The sequence below is a fragment of the Lissotriton vulgaris genome, chromosome 12 (genome assembly GCF_964263255.1).
Source record: "Lissotriton vulgaris chromosome 12, aLisVul1.2, whole genome shotgun sequence".
Classification (NCBI taxonomy): domain Eukaryota; kingdom Metazoa; phylum Chordata; class Amphibia; order Caudata; family Salamandridae; genus Lissotriton; species Lissotriton vulgaris.
The window spans coordinates 447,388,134-447,407,416 of NC_141700.1; the positions used below are offsets into that span (position 1 = coordinate 447,388,134).

The 19,283-nt window shown below is 30.2% G+C and overlaps 19 non-coding genes across 19 annotated transcripts; all 19 read right to left on the bottom strand.

Moving 5' to 3' along the window:
* Positions 1-23: 23 nt before the first annotated feature.
* TRNAT-AGU (transfer RNA threonine (anticodon AGU)) lies at positions 24-97 on the bottom strand. The gene has a single exon. It is a non-coding gene; the product is annotated as a tRNA-Thr (tRNA).
* A 1,965-nt stretch (positions 98-2,062) lies between these two features.
* TRNAT-AGU (transfer RNA threonine (anticodon AGU)) lies at positions 2,063-2,136 on the bottom strand. Its single transcript has one exon. It is a non-coding gene; the product is annotated as a tRNA-Thr (tRNA).
* A 1,457-nt stretch (positions 2,137-3,593) lies between these two features.
* TRNAT-CGU (transfer RNA threonine (anticodon CGU)) lies at positions 3,594-3,666 on the bottom strand. Its single transcript has one exon. It is a non-coding gene; the product is annotated as a tRNA-Thr (tRNA).
* A 947-nt stretch (positions 3,667-4,613) lies between these two features.
* TRNAM-CAU (transfer RNA methionine (anticodon CAU)) lies at positions 4,614-4,686 on the bottom strand. The gene has a single exon. It is a non-coding gene; the product is annotated as a tRNA-Met (tRNA).
* Positions 4,687-5,634: 948 nt separating this feature from the next.
* Positions 5,635-5,707, bottom strand: TRNAT-CGU (transfer RNA threonine (anticodon CGU)). The gene has a single exon. It is a non-coding gene; the product is annotated as a tRNA-Thr (tRNA).
* A 437-nt stretch (positions 5,708-6,144) lies between these two features.
* TRNAT-AGU (transfer RNA threonine (anticodon AGU)) lies at positions 6,145-6,218 on the bottom strand. The gene has a single exon. It is a non-coding gene; the product is annotated as a tRNA-Thr (tRNA).
* Positions 6,219-7,673: 1,455 nt separating this feature from the next.
* TRNAT-CGU (transfer RNA threonine (anticodon CGU)) lies at positions 7,674-7,746 on the bottom strand. Its single transcript has one exon. It is a non-coding gene; the product is annotated as a tRNA-Thr (tRNA).
* Positions 7,747-8,182: 436 nt separating this feature from the next.
* Positions 8,183-8,256, bottom strand: TRNAT-AGU (transfer RNA threonine (anticodon AGU)). The gene has a single exon. It is a non-coding gene; the product is annotated as a tRNA-Thr (tRNA).
* A 435-nt stretch (positions 8,257-8,691) lies between these two features.
* On the bottom strand, positions 8,692-8,764 carry TRNAT-CGU (transfer RNA threonine (anticodon CGU)). Its single transcript has one exon. It is a non-coding gene; the product is annotated as a tRNA-Thr (tRNA).
* Positions 8,765-9,710: 946 nt separating this feature from the next.
* TRNAT-CGU (transfer RNA threonine (anticodon CGU)) lies at positions 9,711-9,783 on the bottom strand. The gene has a single exon. It is a non-coding gene; the product is annotated as a tRNA-Thr (tRNA).
* Positions 9,784-10,731: 948 nt separating this feature from the next.
* Positions 10,732-10,804, bottom strand: TRNAT-CGU (transfer RNA threonine (anticodon CGU)). Its single transcript has one exon. It is a non-coding gene; the product is annotated as a tRNA-Thr (tRNA).
* A 947-nt stretch (positions 10,805-11,751) lies between these two features.
* Positions 11,752-11,824, bottom strand: TRNAM-CAU (transfer RNA methionine (anticodon CAU)). The gene has a single exon. It is a non-coding gene; the product is annotated as a tRNA-Met (tRNA).
* Positions 11,825-12,773: 949 nt separating this feature from the next.
* Positions 12,774-12,846, bottom strand: TRNAT-CGU (transfer RNA threonine (anticodon CGU)). Its single transcript has one exon. It is a non-coding gene; the product is annotated as a tRNA-Thr (tRNA).
* A 437-nt stretch (positions 12,847-13,283) lies between these two features.
* TRNAT-AGU (transfer RNA threonine (anticodon AGU)) lies at positions 13,284-13,357 on the bottom strand. The gene has a single exon. It is a non-coding gene; the product is annotated as a tRNA-Thr (tRNA).
* A 1,456-nt stretch (positions 13,358-14,813) lies between these two features.
* Positions 14,814-14,886, bottom strand: TRNAT-CGU (transfer RNA threonine (anticodon CGU)). The gene has a single exon. It is a non-coding gene; the product is annotated as a tRNA-Thr (tRNA).
* Positions 14,887-15,322: 436 nt separating this feature from the next.
* TRNAT-AGU (transfer RNA threonine (anticodon AGU)) lies at positions 15,323-15,396 on the bottom strand. Its single transcript has one exon. It is a non-coding gene; the product is annotated as a tRNA-Thr (tRNA).
* A 435-nt stretch (positions 15,397-15,831) lies between these two features.
* On the bottom strand, positions 15,832-15,904 carry TRNAT-CGU (transfer RNA threonine (anticodon CGU)). The gene has a single exon. It is a non-coding gene; the product is annotated as a tRNA-Thr (tRNA).
* A 1,967-nt stretch (positions 15,905-17,871) lies between these two features.
* TRNAT-CGU (transfer RNA threonine (anticodon CGU)) lies at positions 17,872-17,944 on the bottom strand. Its single transcript has one exon. It is a non-coding gene; the product is annotated as a tRNA-Thr (tRNA).
* A 949-nt stretch (positions 17,945-18,893) lies between these two features.
* On the bottom strand, positions 18,894-18,966 carry TRNAT-CGU (transfer RNA threonine (anticodon CGU)). Its single transcript has one exon. It is a non-coding gene; the product is annotated as a tRNA-Thr (tRNA).
* Positions 18,967-19,283: the final 317 nt, after the last annotated feature.

A 19,283-nucleotide genomic window follows, 5' to 3' on the forward strand; every position in this document is an offset into this window, starting at 1 on the left:
GTTATATAACAATGAGAAAAGCAAGGCGCTGCTGAGAGTTGAACTCAGGATCTCCAGTTTACTAGACAGACGCTTTAACCAGCTAAGCCACAGCGCCCACTTGGTTTTTAAATTTGAAACACTTTTCTTTATGGTGTTCAAGAGAATATTGCTTTTTCACTTTCATATTCTTTTCTAAGTTCACACACTTCTCTACTCAAACACTTAAGATGAAAGAAGACTCTTCATTTATTCAAAAACACCTCTCTAATTTGAAGTTTACCCTATTCATATCATTTTAAACTATACCTTGCTGAAGAATGGATTAGTTGAATTCAACAATAGAGTGATCATTCACCTCTATCTTGTTCTTTGTCATTTTCTTTTCCCTATTTCAGTCAATGCATTCCTACAAAAATCTTCACAATACCAATCATTTTATTTAATTTTTAAGATAACTTATTCTAAAGTTCATAGAACCAGATGTTTATTCTTAAATTGTATTCAACATGTGTTTGATGAAAATTATTCGGAAAGCATGGAGAAAACAGTTAGGTGTTGCTGAGATTTGAACTCAGGATTTCCTGTTTACGAGACAGGCGCTTTAATCACTAAGCCACAGCACCAACATTAATAGTAAAAAATGCATAAATAATTTATTGTTGATGATGAAAATGTGTTTCCTGCTATGAATTCTTCTTTATATGTATTGTAATCTTAAACACGAAAAGATACACAATCACTACGCAAGGATTAATATGTTTTAATAAACAGGTACTCTTATAAAACACAATTTCATTTCTTGAATTCTTTACAATTTTGTTTCATGAAGGTATTAATATTGCTCAAATCTAGGTAGAAATTTCATCTACGTCTTTCTCATAGATATGTAGTTTTTTTTCATTTTGCAATAACAGTATTCATTCTATAATCTTGAAAATACTTGGGTTTTTATAAGGTTTAAGATGATCTTTTCAACAGTAAGATGAATCAGACTTTTATATTTTAATGGTATCGGAATAAGACCTAATGAAAATGATTTGTTATATAACAATGAGAAAAGCAAGGAGCTGCTGAGAGTTGAACTCAGTATCTCCTGTTTACTAGACAGGCGCTTTAACCAGCTAAGCCACAGCACCCACTTGATTCTTAGTTTTGAAACACTTTTCTTTATGGTGTTCAAGAGAATATTGCTTTTTCACTTTCATATTCTTTTCTAAGTTCACACACTTCTCTACTCAAACACTTAAGATGAATGAAGACTCTTCATTTATTCAAAAACACCTCTCTAATTTGAAGTTTACCCTATTCATATCATTTTAAACTATACCTTGCTGAAGAATGGATTAGTTGAATTCAACAATAGAGTGATCATTCACCTCTATCTTGTTCTTTGTCATTTTCTTTTCCCTTTTTCAATCAATGCATGCCTACAAAAATCTTCACAATACCAAGTATTTTATTTCATTTTTAAGATAACTTATTCTAAAGTTCATAGAACCAGACGTTTATTCTTAAATTGTATTCAACACTTGTTTAATGAAAATTATTCGGAAAGCCTGGAGAAAACAGTTAGGTGCTGCTGAGATTTGAACTCAGGATTTCCTGTTTACGAGACAGGCGTTTTAACCACTAAGACACAGCACCAATGTTAATAGTAGAAAATGCATAAATAATTTATTGTTGATGATGAAAATGTGTTTTCTGCCATAAATTCTTCTTTATATGTATTGTAATCTTAAACACGAAAAGATACTCAATCACTACGCAAGGATTAATATGTTTTAATAAACAGGTACTCTTATAAAACCCAATTTCATTTCTTGAATTCTTTACAATTTTTTTCATGAAGGTATTAATATTGCTCAAATCTAGGTAGAAATTTCATCTACTTCTTTCTCATAGATATGTATTTTTTTCATTTTGCAATAACTGTATTCATTCTATAATCTTGAAAATTCTTGGCTTTTTATAAGGTTTAAGATGATCTGTTCAACAGTAAGATGAATCAGACTTTTATATTTTAATTGTATCGGAATAAGACCTAATGAAAATGATTTGTTATATAAAAATGAGAAAAGCAAGGCACTGCTGAGAGTTGAACTCAGGATCTCCTGTTTACTAGACAGGCGCTTTAACCAGCTAAGCCACAGCACCCACTTGATTCTTAATTTTGAAACACTTTTCTTTATGGTGTTCAAGAGAATATTGCTTTTTCACTTTCATATTCTTTTCTAAGTCCACACACTTCTGCACTCAAACACTTAAGATGAATGAAGACTCTTCACTTATTCAAAAACACCTCTCTAATTTGAATTTTACCCTATTCATATCATTTTAAAATATACCTTGCTGAAGAATGGATTGGTTGAATTCAACAATAGAGTGATCATTCACCTCTATCTTGTTCTTTGTCATTTTCTTTTCCCTATTTCAGTCAATGCATTCCTACAAAAATCTTCACAATACCAATCATTTTATTTAATTTTTAAGATAACTTATTCTAAAGTTCATAGAACCAGATGTTTATTCTTAAATTGTATTCAACATGTGTTTGATGAAAATTAGTCGGAAAGCATGGAGAAAACAGTTAGGTGCTGCTGAGATTTGAACTCAGGATTTCCTGTTTACGAGACAGGCGCTTTAATCACTAAGCCACAGTACCAACATTAATAGTAAAAAATGCATAAATAATTTATTGTTGATGATGAAAATGTGTTTCCTGCTATGAATTCTTCTTTATATGTATTGTAATCTTAAACACGAAAAGATACACAATCACTACGCAAGGATTAATATGTTTTAATAAACAGGTACTCTTATAAAACCCAATTTCATTTCTTGAATTATTTACCATTTTGTTTCATGAAGGTATTAATATTGCTCAAATCTAGGTAGAAATTTCATCTACGTCTTTCTCATAGATATGTAGTTTTTTTTTCATTTTGCAATAACAGTATTCATTCTATAATCTTAAAAATACTTGGGTTTTTATAAGGTTTAAGATGATCTTTTCAACAGTAAGATGAATCAGACTTTTATATTTTAATTGTATCGGAATAAGACCTAATGAAAATGATTTGTTATATAACAATGAGAAAAGCAAGGCGCTGCTGAGAGTTGAATCCAGGATCTCCTGTTTACTAGACAGGCGCTTTAACCAGCTAAGCCACAGCATCCACTTGATTCTTAATTTTGAAACACTTTTCTTTATGGTGTTCAAGAGAATATTGCTTTTTCACTTTCATATTCTTTTCTAAGTTCACACACTTCTCTACTCAAACACTTAAGATGAATGAAGACTCTTCATTTATTCAAAAACACCTCTCTAAATTGAAGTTTACCCTATTCATATCATTTTAAACTATACCTTGCTGAAGAAGGGATTACTTGAATTCAACAATAGAGTGATCATTCACCTCTATCTTGTTCTTTGTCATTTTCTTTTCCCTATTTCAGTCAATGCATTCCTACAAAAATCTTCACAATACCAATCATTTTAGTTAATTTTTAAGATAACGTATTCTAAAGTTCATAGAACCAGATGTTTATTCTTAAATTGTATTCAACACTTGTTTGATGAAAATTCTTCGGAAAGCATGGAGAAAAGAGTTAGGTGCTGCTGAGATTTGAACTCAGGATTTCCTGTTTACGAGACAGGCGCTTTAACCACTAAGCCACAGCACCAACGTTAATAGTAAAAAATGCATAAATAATTTATTGTTGATGATGAAATTGTGTGTTCTGCCATAAATTCTTCTTTATATGTATTGTAATCTTAAACACGAAAAGATACTCAATCACTACGCAAGGATTAATATGTTTTAATAAACAGGTACTCTTATGAAACCCAATTTCATTTCTTGAATTCTTTACAATTTTGTTTCATGAAGGTATTAATATTGCTCAAATCTAGGTAGAAATTTCATCTACGTATTTCTCATAGATATGTAGTTTTTTTCATTTTGCAATAACAGTATTCATTCTATAATCTTGAAAATACTTGTGTTTTTATAAGGTTTAAGATGATCTTTTCAACAGTAAGATGAATCAGACTTTTACATTTTAATTGTATCGGAATAAGACCTAATGAAAATGATTTGTTATATAACAATGAGAAAAGCAAGGCGCTGCTGACAGTTGAACTCAGGATTTCCAGTTTACTAGACAGGCGCTTTAACCAGCTAAGCCACAGCACCCACTTGATTCTTAAATTTGAAACACTTTTCTTTATGGTGTTCAAGAGAATATTGCTTTTTCACTTTCATATTCTTTCCTAAGTTCACACACTTCTCTACTCAAACACTTAAGATGAAAGAAGACTCTTCATTTATTCAAAAACACCTCTCTAATTTGAAGTTTACCCTATTCATATCATTTTAAACTATACCTTGCTGAAGAATGGATTAGTTGAATTCAACAATAGAGTGATCATTCACCTCTATCTTGTTCTTTGTCATTTTCTTTTCCCTATTTCAGTCAATGCATTCCTACAAAAATCTTCACAATACCAATCATTTTATTTAATTTTTAAGATAACTTATTCTAAAGTTCATAGAACCAGATGTTTATTCTTAAATTGTATTCAACATGTGTTTGATGAAAATTATTCGGAAAGCATGGAGAAAACAGTTAGGTGCTGCTGAGATTTGAACTCAGGATTTCCTGTTTATGAGACAGGCGCTTTAATCACTAAGCCACAGCACCAACATTAATAGTAAAAAATGCATAAATAATTTATTGTTGATGATGAAAATGTGTTTCCTGCTATGAATTCTTCTTTATATGTATTGTAATCTTAAACACGAAAAGATACACAATCACTACGCAAGGATTAATATGTTTTAATAAACAGGTACTCTTATAAAACCCAATTTCATTTCTTGAATTCTTTACAATTTTGTTTCATGAAGGTATTAATTTTGCTCAAATCTAGGTAGAAATTTCATCTACGTCTTTCTCATAGATATGTAGTTTTTTTTAATTTTGCAATAACAGTATTCATTCTATAATCTTGAAAATACTTGGGGTTTTATAAGGTTTAAGATTATCTTTTCAACAGTAAGAAGAATCAGACTTTTATATTTTAATTGTATCAGAATAAGACCTAATGAAAATGATTTGTTATATAACAATGATAAAAGCAAGGCGCTGCTGAGTGTTGAACTGAGGATCTCCTGTTAACTAGACACGCACTTTAACCAGCTAAGCCACAGCACCCACTTGAGTCTTAAATTTGAAACACTTTTCTTTATGGTGTTCAAGAGAATATTGCTTTTTCACTTTCATATTCTTTTCTAAGTTCACACACTTCTCTACTCAAACACTTAAGATGAATGAAGACTCTTCATTTATTCAAAAACACCTCTCTAATTTGAAGTTTACCCTATTCATATCATTTTAAACTATACCTTGCTGAAGAATGGATTACTTGAATTCAACAATAGAGTGATCATTCACCTCTATCTTGTTCTTTGTCATTTTCTTTTCCCTATTTCAGTCAATGCATTCCTACAAAAATCTTCACAATACCAATCATTTTATTTTATTTTTAAGATAACGTATTCTAAAGTTCATAGAACCAGATGTTTATTCTTAAATTGTTTTCAACACTTGTTTGATGAAAATTATTCGGAAAGCATGGAGAAAACAGTTAGGTGCTGCTGAGATTTGAACTCATGATTTCCTGTTTACGAGACAGGCGCTTTAACCACTAAGCCACAGCACCAACGTTAATAGTTAAAAATGCATAAATAATTTATTGTTGATGATGAAAATGTGTTTTCTGCCATAAATTCTTCTTTATATGTATTGTAATCTTAAACACGAAAAGATACTCAATCACTAATCAAGGATTAATATGTTTTAATAAACAGGTACTCTTATAAAACCCAATTTCATTTCTTGAATTCTTTACAATTTTGTTTCATGAAGGTATTAATATTGCTCAAATCTAGGTTGAAATTTCATCTACGTCTTTCTCATAGATATGTAGTTTTTTTCATTTTGCAATACAGTATTCATTCTATAATCTTGAAAATACATGGGTTTTTATAAGGTTTAAGATGATCTTTTCAACAGTAAGATGAATCAGACTTTTATATTTTAATTGTATCGGAATAAGACCTAATGAAAATGATTTGTTATATAACAATGAGAAAAGCAAGGCGCTGCTGAGAGTTGAACTCAGGATCTCCAGTTTACTAGACAGACGCTTTAACCAGCTAAGCCACAGCGCCCACTTGATTCTTAAATTTGAAACACTTTTCTTTATGGTGTTCAAGAGAATATTGCTTTTTCACTTTCATATTCTTTTCTAAGTTCACACACTTCTCTACTCAAACACTTAAGATGAAAGAAGACTCTTCATTTATTCAAAAACACCTCTCTAATTTAAGTTTACCCTATTCATATCATTTTAAACTATACCTTGCTGAAGAATGGATTAGTTGAATTCAACAATAGAGTGATCATTCACCTCTATCTTGTTCTTTGTCATTTTCTTTTCCCTATTTCAGTCAATGCATTCCTACAAAAATCTTCACAATACCAATCATTTTATTTAATTTTTAAGATAACTTATTCTAAAGTTCATAGAACCAGATGTTTATTCTTAAATTGTATTCAACATGTGTTTGATGAAAATTATTCGGAAAGCATGGAGAAAACAGTTAGGTGTTGCTGAGATTTGAACTCAGGATTTCCTGTTTACGAGACAGGCGCTTTAATCACTAAGTCACAGCACCAACATTAATAGTAAAAAATGCATAAATAATTTATTGTTGATGATGAAAATGTGTTTCCTGCTATGAATTCTTCTTTATATGTATTGTAATCTTAAACACGAAAAGATACACAATCACTACGCAAGGATTAATATGTTTTAATAAACAGGTACTCTTATAAAACACAATTTCATTTCTTGAATTCTTTACAATTTTGTTTCATGAAGGTATTAATATTGCTCAAATCTAGGTAGAAATTTCATCTACGTCTTTCTCATAGATATGTAGTTTTTTTTCATTTTGCAATAACAGTATTCATTCTATAATCTTGAAAATACTTGGGTTTTTATAAGGTTTAAGATGATCTTTTCAACAGTAAGATGAATCAGACTTTTATATTTTAATGGTATCGGAATAAGACCTAATGAAAATGATTTGTTATATAACAATGAGAAAAGCAAGGAGCTGCTGAGAGTTGAACTCAGTATCTCCTGTTTACTAGACAGGCGCTTTAACTAGCTAAGCCACAGCAACCACTTGAATCTTAGTTTTGAAACACTTTTCTTTATGGTGTTCAAGAGAATATTGCTTTTTCACTTTCATATTCTTTTCTAAGTTCACACACTTCTCTACTCAAACACTTAAGATGAATGAAGACTCTTCATTTATTCAAAAACACCTCTCTAATTTGAAGTTTACCCTATTCATATCATTTTAAACTATACCTTGCTGAAGAATGGATTAGTTGAATTCAACAATAGAGTGATCATTCACCTCTATCTTTTTCTTTGTCATTTTCTTTTCCCTTTTTCAATCAATGCATGCCTACAAAAATCTTCACAATACCAAGTATTTTATTTCCTTTTTAAGATAACTTTTTCTAAAGTTCATAGAACCAGACGTTTATTCTTAAATTGTATTCAACACTTGTTTAATGAAAATTATTCGGAAAGCCTGGAGAAAACAGTTAGGTGCTGCTGAGATTTGAACTCAGGATTTCCTGTTTACGAGACAGGCGTTTTAACCACTAAGCCACAGCACCAACGTTAATAGTAGAAAATGCATAAATAATTTATTGTTGATGATGAAAATGTGTTTTCTGCTATAAATTCTTCTTTATATGTATTGTAATCTTAAACACGAAAAGATACTCAATCACTACGCAAGGATTAATATGTTTTAATAAACAGGTACTCTTATAAAACCCAATTTCATTTCTTGAATTCTTTACAATTTTTTTCATGAAGGTATTAATATTGCTCAAATCTAGGTAGAAATTTCATCTACTTCTTTCTCATAGATATGTATTTTTTTCATTTTGCAATAACTGTATTCATTCTATAATCTTGAAAATTCTTGGCTTTTTATAAGGTTTAAGATGATCTGTTCAACAGTAAGATGAATCAGACTTTTATATTTTAATTGTATCGGAATAAGACCTAATGAAAATGATTTGTTATATAAAAATGAGAAAAGCAAGGCACTGCTGAGAGTTGAACTCAGGATCTCCTGTTTACTAGACAGGCGCTTTAACCAGCTAAGCCACAGCACCCACTTGATTCTTAATTTTGAAACACTTTTCTTTATGGTGTTCAAGAGAATATTGCTTTTTCACTTTCATATTCTTTTCTAAGTCCACACACTTCTGCACTCAAACACTTAAGATGAATGAAGACTCTTCACTTATTCAAAAACACCTCTCTAATTTGAATTTTACCCTATTCATATCATTTTAAAATATACCTTGCTGAAGAATGGATTAGTTGAATTCAAAAATAGAGTGATCATTCACCTCTATCTTGTTCTTTGTCATTTTCTTTTCCCTATTTCAGTCAATGCATTCCTACAGAAATCTTCACAATACCAAGCATGTTATTTAATTTTTAAGATAACTTATTCTAAAGTTCATAGAACCAGATGGTTATTATTAAATTGTATTCAACACTTGTTTGATGAAAAGTATTTGGAAAGCATTGAGAAAACAATTAGGTGCTGCTGAGATTTGAACTCAGGATTTCCTGTTTACGAGACAGGCGCTTTAACCACTAAGCCACAGCACCAACGTTAATAGTAAAAAATGCATAAATAATTTATTGTTGATGATGAAAATGTGTTTTCTACCATGAATTCTTCATATATGTATTGTAATCTTAAACACGAAAAGATACTCAATCACTATGCAAGGATTAATATGTTTTAATAAACAGGTACTCTTATAAAACCCAATTTCATTTCTTGAATTCTTTACAATTTTGTTTCATGAAGGTATTAATATTGCTCAAATCTAGGTAGAAATTTCATCTACGTCTTTCTCATAGATATGTAGTTTTTTTCATTTTGCAATAACAGTATTCATTCTATAATCTTGAAAATACTTGGGTTTTTATAAGGTTTAAGATGATCTTTTCAACAGTAAGATTAATCAGACTTTTATATTTTAATTGTATCGGAATAAGACCTAATGAAAATGATTTGTTATATAACAATGAGAAAAGCAAGGCGCTGCTGAGAGTTGAACTCAGGATTTCCAGTTTACTAGACAGGCGCTTTAACCAGCTAAGCCACAGCACCCACTTGATTCTAAAATTTGAAACACTTTTCTTTATGGTGTTCAAGAGAATATTGCTTTTTCACTTTCATATTCTTTTCTAAGTTCACACACTTCTCTACTCAAACACTTAAGATGAATGAAGACTCTTCATTTATTCAAAAACACCTCTCTAATTTGAAGTTTACCCTTTTCATATCATTTTAAACTATACCTTGCTGAAGAATGGATTACTTGAATTCAACAATAGAGTGATCATTCATCTCTATCTTGTTCTTTGTCATTTTCTTTTCCCTATTTCAGTCAATGCATTCCTACAAAAATCTTCACAATACCAATCATTTTCTTTAATTTTTAAGATAACGTATTCTAAAGTTCATAGAACCAGATGTTTATTCTTAAATTGTATTCAACACTTGTTTGATGAAAATTATTCGGAAAGCATGGAGAAAACAGTTGGGTGCTGCTGAGATTTGAACTCAGGATTTCCTGTTTACGAGACAGGCGCTTTAACCACTAAGCCACAGCACCAACGTTAATAGTAAAAAATGCATAAATAATTTATTGTTGATGATGAAAATGTGTTTTCTGCCATAAATTCTTCTTTATATGTATTGTAATCTTAAACACGAAAAGATACTCAATCACTACGCAAGGATTAATATGTTTTAATAAACAGGTACTCTTATAAAACCCAATTTCATTTCTTGAATTCTTTACAATTTTGTTTTATGAAGGTATTAATATTGCTCAAATCTAGGTAGAAATTTCATCTACGTCTTTCTCATAGATATGTAGTTTTTTTCATTTTGCAATAACAGTATTCATTCTATAATCTTGAAAATACTTGGGTTTTTATAAGGTTTAAGATGATCTTTTCAACAATTAAGATGAATCAGACTTTTATATTTTAATTGTATCGGAATAAGACCTAATGAAAATGATTTGTTATATAACAATGAGAAAAGCAAGGCGCTGCTGAGAGTTGAACCCAGGATCTCCTGTTTACTAGACAGGCGCTTTAACCAGCTAAGCCACAGCATCCACTTGATTCTTAATTTTGAAACACTTTTCTTTATGGTGTTCAAGAGAATATTGCTTTTTCACTTTCATATTCTTTTCTAAGTTCACACACTTCTCTACTCAAACACTTAAGATGAATGAAGACTCTTCATTTATTCAAAAACACCTCTCTAATTTGAAGTTTACCCTATTCATATCATTTTAAACTATACCTTGCTGAAGAATGGATTACTTGAATTCAACAATAGAGTGATCATTCACCTCTATCTTGTTCTTTGTCATTTTCTTTTCCCTATTTCAGTCAATGCATTCCTACAAAAATCTTCACAATACCAATCATTTTATTTAATTTTTAAGATAACGTATTCTAAAGTTCATAGAACCAGATGTTTATTCTTAAATTGTATTCAACACTTGTTTGATGAAAATTCTTCGGAAAGCATGGAGAAAAGAGTTAGGTGCTGCTGAGATTTGAACTCAGGATTTCCTGTTTACGAGACAGGCGCTTTAACCACTAAGCCACAGCACCAACGTTAATAGTAAAAAATGCATAAATAATTTATTGTTGATGATGAAATTGTGTGTTCTGCCATAAATTCTTCTTTATATGTATTGTAATGTTAAACACGAAAAGATACTCAATCACTACGCAAGGATTAATATGTTTTAATAAACAGGTACTCTTATGAAACCCAATTTCATTTCTTGAATTCTTTACAATTTTGTTTCATGAAGGTATTAATATTGCTCAAATCTAGGTAGAAATTTCATCTACGTATTTCTCATAGATATGTAGTTTTTTTCATTTTGCAATAACAGTATTCATTCTATAATCTTGAAAATACTTGTGTTTTTATAAGGTTTAAGATGATCTTTTCAACAGTAAGATGAATCAGACTTTTACATTTTAATTGTATCGGAATAAGACCTAATGAAAATGATTTGTTATATAACAATGAGAAAAGCAAGGCGCTGCTGAGAGTTGAACTCAGGATTTCCAGTTTACTAGACAGGCGCTTTAACCAGCTAAGCCACAGCACCCACTTGATTCTTAAATTTGAAACACTTTTCTTTATGGTGTTCAAGAGAATATTGCTTTTTCACTTTCATATTCTTTCCTAAGTTCACACACTTCTCTACTCAAACACTTAAGATGAAACAAGACTCTTCATTTATTCAAAAACACCTCTCTAATTTGAAGTTTACCCTATTCATATCATTTTAAACTATACCTTGCTGAAGAATGGATTAGTTGAATTCAACAATAGAGTGATCATTCACCTCTATCTTGTTCTTTGTCATTTTCTTTTCCCTATTTCAGTCAATGCATTCCTGCAAAAATCTTCACAATACCAATCATTTTATTTAATTTTTAAGATAACTTATTCTAAAGTTCATAGAACCAGATGTTTATTCTTAAATTGTATTCAACATGTGTTTGATGAAAATTATTCGGAAAGCATGGAGAAAACAGTTAGGTGCTGCTGAGATTTGAACTCAGGATTTCCTGTTTATGAGACAGGCGCTTTAATCACTAAGCCACAGCACCAACATTAATAGTAGAAAATGCATAAATAATTTATTGTTGATGATGAAAATGTGTTTCCTGCTATGAATTCTTCTTTATATGTATTGTAATCTTAAACACGAAAAGATACACAATCACTACGCAAGGATTAATATGTTTTAATAAACAGGTACTCTTATAAAACCCAATTTCATTTCTTGAATTCTTTACAATTTTGTTTCATGAAGGTATTAATATTGCTCAAATCTAGGTAGAAATTTCATCTACGTCTTTCTCATAGATATGTAGTTTTTTTTTCATTTTGCAATAACAGTATTCATTCAATAATCTTGAAAATACTTGGGGTTTTATAAGGTTTAAGATTATCTTTTCAACAGTAAGAAGAATCAGACTTTCATATTTTAATTGTATCAGAATAAGACCTAATGAAAATGATTTGTTATATAACAATGAGAAAAGCAAGGCGCTGCTGAGTGTTGAACTGAGGATCTCCTGTTAACTAGACACGCACTTTAACCAGCTAAGCCACAGCACCCACTTGAGTCTTAAATTTGAAACACTTTTCTTTATGGTGTTCAAGAGAATATTGCTTTTTCACTTTCATATTCTTTTCTAAGTTCACACACTTCTCTACTCAAACACTTAAGATGAATGAAGACTCTTCATTTATTCAAAAACACCTCTCTAATTTGAAGTTTACCCTATTCATATCATTTTAAACTATACCTTGCTGAAGAATGGATTACTTGAATTCAACAATAGAGTGATCATTCACCTCTATCTTGTTCTTTGTCATTTTCTTTTCCCTATTTCAGTCAATGCATTCCTACAAAAATCTTCACAATACCAATCATTTTATTTAATTTTTAAGATAACGTATTCTAAAGTTCATAGAACCAGATGTTTATTCTTAAATTGTTTTCAACACTTGTTTGATGAAAATTATTCGGAAAGTATGGAGAAAACAGTTAGGTGCTGCTGAGATTTGAACTCATGATTTCCTGTTTACGAGACAGGCGCTTTAACCACTAAGCCACAGCACCAACGTTAATAGTTAAAAATGCATAAATAATTTATTGTTGATGATGAAAATGTGTTTTCTGCCATAAATTCTTCTTTATATGTATTGTAATCTTAAACACGAAAAGATACTCAATCACTAATCAAGGATTAATATGTTTTAATAAACAGGTACTCTTATAAAACCCAATTTCATTTCTTGAATTCTTTACAATTTTGTTTCATGAAGGTATTAATATTGCTCAAATCTAGGTAGAAATTTCATCTACGTCTTTCTCATAGATATGTAGTTTTTTTCATTTTGCAATACAGTATTCATTCTATAATCTTGAAAATACATGGGTTTTTATAAGGTTTAAGATGATCTTTTCAACAGTAAGATGAATCAGACTTTTATATTTTAATTGTATCGGAATAAGACCTAATGAAAATGATTTGTTATATAACAATGAGAAAAGCAAGGCGCTGCTGAGAGTTGAACTCAGGATCTCCAGTTTACTAGACAGACGCTTTAACCAGCTAAGCCACAGCGCCCACTTGATTCTTAAATTTGAAACACTTTTCTTTATGGTGTTCAAGAGAATATTGCTTTTTCACTTTCATATTCTTTTCTAAGTTCACACACTTCTCTACTCAAACACTTAAGATGAAAGAAGACTCTTCATTTATTCAAAAACACCTCTCTAATTTGAAGTTTACCCTATTCATATCATTTTAAACTATACCTTGCTGAAGAATGGATTAGTTGAATTCAACAATAGAGTGATCATTCACCTCTATCTTGTTCTTTGTCATTTTCTTTTCCCTATTTCAGTCAATGCATTCCTACAAAAATCTTCACAATACCAATCATTTTATTTAATTTTTAAGATAACTTATTCTAAAGTTCATAGAACCAGATGTTTATTCTTAAATTGTATTCAACATGTGTTTGATGAAAATTATTCGGAAAGCATGGAGAAAACAGTTAGGTGTTGCTGAGATTTGAACTCAGGATTTCTTGTTTACGAGACAGGCGCTTTAATCACTAAGCCACAGCACCAACATTAATAGTAAAAAATGCATAAATAATTTATTGTTGATGATGAAAATGTCATTCCTGCTATGAATTCTTCTTTATATGTATTGTAATCTTAAACACGAAAAGATACACAATCACTACGCAAGGATTAATATGTTTTAATAAACAGGTACTCTTATAAAACACAATTTCATTTCTTGAATTCTTTACAATTTTGTTTCATGAAGGTATTAATATTGCTCAAATCTAGGTAGAAATTTCATCTACGTCTTTCTCATAGATATGTAGTTTTTTTTCATTTTGCAATAACAGTATTCATTCTATAATCTTGAAAATACTTGGGTTTTTATAAGGTTTAAGATGATCTTTTCAACAGTAAGATGAATCAGACTTTTATATTTTAATGGTATCGGAATAAGACCTAATGAAAATGATTTGTTATATAACAATGAGAAAAGCAAGGAGCTGCTGAGAGTTGAACTCAGTATCTCCTGTTTACTAGACAGGCGCTTTAACCAGCTAAGCCACAGCACCCACTTGATTCTTAGTTTTGAAACACTTTTCTTTATGGTGTTCAAGAGAATATTGCTTTTTCACTTTCATATTCTTTTCTAAGTTCACACACTTCTCTACTCAAACACTTAAGATGAATGAAGACTCTTCATTTATTCAAAAACACCTCTCTAATTTGAAGTTTACCCTATTCATATCATTTTAAACTATACCTTGCTGAAGAATGGATTAGTTGAATTCAACAATAGAGTGATCATTCACCTCTATCTTGTTCTTTGTCATTTTCTTTTCCCTTTTTCAATCAATGCATGCCTACAAAAATCTTCACAATACCAAGTATTTTATTTCATTTTTAAGATAACTTATTCTAAAGTTCATAGAACCAGACGTTTATTCTTAAATTGTATTCAACACTTGTTTAATGAAAATTATTCGGAAAGCCTGGAGAAAACAGTTAGGTGCTGCTGAGATTTGAACTCAGGATTTCCTGTTTACGAGACAGGCGTTTTAACCACTAAGCCACAGCACCAACGTTAATAGTAGAAAATGCATAAATAATTTATTGTTGATGATGAAAATGTGTTTTCTGCCATAAATTCTTCTTTATATGTATTGTAATCTTAAACACGAAAAGATACTCAATCACTACGCAAGGATTAATATGTTTTAATAAACAGGTACTCTTATAAAACCCAATTTCATTTCTTGAATTCTTTACAATTTTTTTCATGAAGGTATTAATATTGCTCAAATCTAGGTAGAAATTTCATCTACTTCTTTCTCATAGATATGTATTTTTTTCATTTTGCAATAACTGTATTCATTCTATAATCTTGAAAATTCTTGGCTTTTTATAAGGTTTAAGATGATCTGTTCAACAGTAAGATGAATCAGACTTTTATATTTTAATTGTATCGGAATAAGACCTAATGAAAATGATTTGTTATATAAAAATGAGAAAAGCAAGGCACTGCTGAGAGTTGAACTCAGGATCTCCTGTTTACTAGACAGGCGCTTTAACCAGCTAAGCCACAGCACCCACTTGATTCTTAATTTTGAAACACTTTTCTTTATGGTGTTCAAGAGAATATTGCTTTTTCACTTTCATATTCTTTTCTAAGTCCACACACTTCTGCACTCAAACACTTAAGATGAATGAAGACTCTTCACTTATTCAAAAACACCTCTCTAATTTGAATTTTACCCTATTCATATCATTTTAAAATATACCTTGCTGAAGAATGGATTAGTTGAATTCAAAAATAGAGTGATCATTCACCTCTATCTTGTTCTTTGTCATTTTCTTTTCCCTATTTCAGTCAATGCATTCCTACAGAAATCTTCACAATACCAAGCATGTTATTTAATTTTTAAGATAACTTATTCTAAAGTTCATAGAACCAGATGGTTATTATTAAATTGTATTCAACACTTGTTTGATGAAAAGTATTTGGAAAGCATTGAGAAAACAATTAGGTGCTGCTGAGATTTGAACTCAGGATTTCCTGTTTACGAGACAGGCGCTTTAACCACTAAGCCACAGCACCAACGTTAATAGTAAAAAATGCATAAATAATTTATTGTTGATGATGAAAATGTGTTTTCTACCATGAATTCTTCATATATGTATTGTAATCTTAAACACGAAAAGATACTCAATCACTACGCAAGGATTAATATGTTTTAATAAACAGGTACTCTTATAAAACCCAATTTCATTTCTTGAATTCTTTACAATTTTGTTTCATGAAGGTATTAATATTGCTCAAATCTAGGTAGAAATTTCATCTACGTCTTTCTCATAGATATGTAGTTTTTTTCATTTTGCAATAACAGTATTCATTCTATAATCTTGAAAATACTTGGGATTTTATAAGGTTTAAGATGATCTTTTCAACAGTAAGATGAATCAGACTTTTATATTTTAATTGTATCGGAATAAGACCTAATGAAAATGATTTGTTATATAACAATGAGAAAAGCAAGGCGCTGCTGAGAGTTGAACTCAGGATTTCCAGTTTACTAGACAGGCGCTTTAACCAGCTAAGCCACAGCACCCACTTGATTCTAAAATTTGAAACACTTTTCTTTATGGTGTTCAAGAGAATATTGCTTTTTCACTTTCATATTCTTTTCTAAGTTCACACACTTCTCTACTCAAACACTTAAGATGAAAGAAGACTCTTCATTTATTCAAAAACACCTCTCTAATTTGATGTTTACCCTATTCATATCATTTTAAACTATACCTTGCTGAAGAATGGATTGGTTGAATTCAACAATAGAGTGATCATTCACCTCTATCTTGTTCTTTGTCATTTTCTTTTCCCTATTTCAGTCAATGCATTCCTACAAAAATCTTCACAATACCAATCATTTTATTTAATTTTTAAGATAACTTATTCTAAAGTTCATAGAACCAGATGTTTATTCTTAAATTGTATTCAACATGTGTTTGATGAAAATTAGTCGGAAAGCATGGAGAAAACAGTTAGGTGCTGCTGAGATTTGAACTCAGGATTTCCTGTTTACGAGACAGGCGCTTTAATCACTAAGCCACAGTACCAACATTAATAGTAAAAAATGCATAAATAATTTATTGTTGATGATGAAAATGTGTTTCCTGCTATGAATTCTTCTTTATATGTATTGTAATCTTAAACACGAAAAGATACACAATCACTACGCAAGGATTAATATGTTTTAATAAACAGGTACTCTTATAAAACCCAATTTCATTTCTTGAATTATTTACCATTTTGTTTCATGAAGGTATTAATATTGCTCAAATCTAGGTAGAAATTTCATCTACGTCTTTCTCATAGATATGTAGTTTTTTTTCATTTTGCAATAACAGTATTCATTCTATAATCTTAAAAATACTTGGGTTTTTATAAGGTTTAAGATGATCTTTTCAACAGTAAGATGAATCAGACTTTTATATTTTAATTGTATCGGAATAAGACCTAATGAAAATGATTTGTTATATAACAATGAGAAAAGCAAGGGGCTGCTGAGTGTTGAACTCAGGATCTCCTGTTAACTAGACATGCGCTTTAACCAGCTAAGCCACAGCACCCACTTGAGTCTTAATTTTGAAACACTTTTCTTTATGGTGTTCAAGAGAATATTGCTTTTTCACTTTCATATTCTTTTCTAAGTTCACACACTTCTCTACTCAAACACTTAAGATGAATGAAGACTCTTCATTTATTCAAAAACACCTCTCTAATTTGAAGTTTACCCTATTCATATCATTTTAAACTATACCTTGCTGAAGAATGGATTACTTGAATTCAACAATAGAGTGATCATTCATCTCTATCTTGTTCTTTGTCATTTTCTTTTCCCTATTTCAGTCAATGCATTCCTACAAAAATCTTCACAATACCAATCATTTTATTTAATTTTTAAGATAACGTATTCTAAAGTTCATAGAACCAGATGTTTATTCTTAAATTGTATTCAACACTTGTTTGATGAAAATTATTCGGAAAGCATGGAGAAAACAGTTAGGTGCTGCTGAGATTTGAACTCAGGATTTCCTGTTTACGAGACAGGCGCTTTAACCACTAAGCCACAGCACCAACGCTAATAGTAAAAAATGCATAAATAATTTATTGTTGATGATGAAAATGTGTTTTCTGCCATAAATTCTTCTTTATATGTATTGTAATCTTAAACACGAAAAGATACTCAATCACTACGCAAGGATTAATATGTTTTAATAAACAGGGTACTCTTATAAAACCCAATTTCATTTCTTGAATTCTTTACAATTTTGTTTCATGAAGGTATTAATATTGCTCAAATCTAGGTAGAAATTTCATCTACGTCTTTCTCATAGATATGTAGTTTTTTTCATTTTGCAATAACAGTATTCATTCTATAATCTTGAAAATACTTGGGTTTTTATAAGGTTTAAGATGATCTTTTCAACAATTAAGATGAATCAGACTTTTATATTTTAATTGTATCGGAATAAGACCTAATGAAAATGATTTGTTATATAACAATGAGAAAAGCAAGGCGCTGCTGAGAGTTGAACCCAGGATCTCCTGTTTACTAGACAGGCGCTTTAACCAGCTAAGCCACAGCATCCACTTGATTCTTAATTTTGAAACACTTTTCTTTATGGTGTTCAAGAGAATATTGCTTTTTCACTTTCATATTCTTTTCTAAGTTCACACACTTCTCTACTCAAACACTTAAGATGAATGAAGACTCTTCATTTATTCCAAAACACCTCTCTAATTTGAAGTTTACCCTATTCATATCATTTTAAACTATACCTTGCTGAAGAATGGATTACTTGAATTCAACAATAGAGTGATCATTCACCTCTATCTTGTTCTTTGTCATTTTCTTTTCCCTATTTCAGTCAATGCATTCCTACAAAAATCTTCACAATACCAATCATTTTATTTAATTTTTAAGATAACGTATTCTAAAGTTCATAGAACCAGATGTTTATTCTTAAATTGTATTCAACACTTGTTTGATGAAAATTCTTCGGAAAGCATGGAGAAAAGAGTTAGGTGCTGCTGAGATTTGAACTCAGGATTTCCTGTTTACGAGACAGGCGCTTTAACCACTAAGCCACAGCACCAACGTTAATAGTAAAAAATGCATAAATAATTTATTGTTGATGATGAAATTGTGTGTTCTGCCATAAATTCTTCTTTATATGTATTGTAATCTTAAACACGAAAAGATACTCAATCACTACGCAAGGATTAATATGTTTTAATAAACAGGTACTCTTATGAAACCCAATTTCATTTCTTGAATTCTTTACAATTTTGTTTCATGAAGGTATTAATATTGCTCAAATCTAGGTAGAAATTTCATCTACGTATTTCTCATAGATATGTAGTTTTTTTCATTTTGCAATAACAGTATTCATTCTATAATCTTGAAAATACT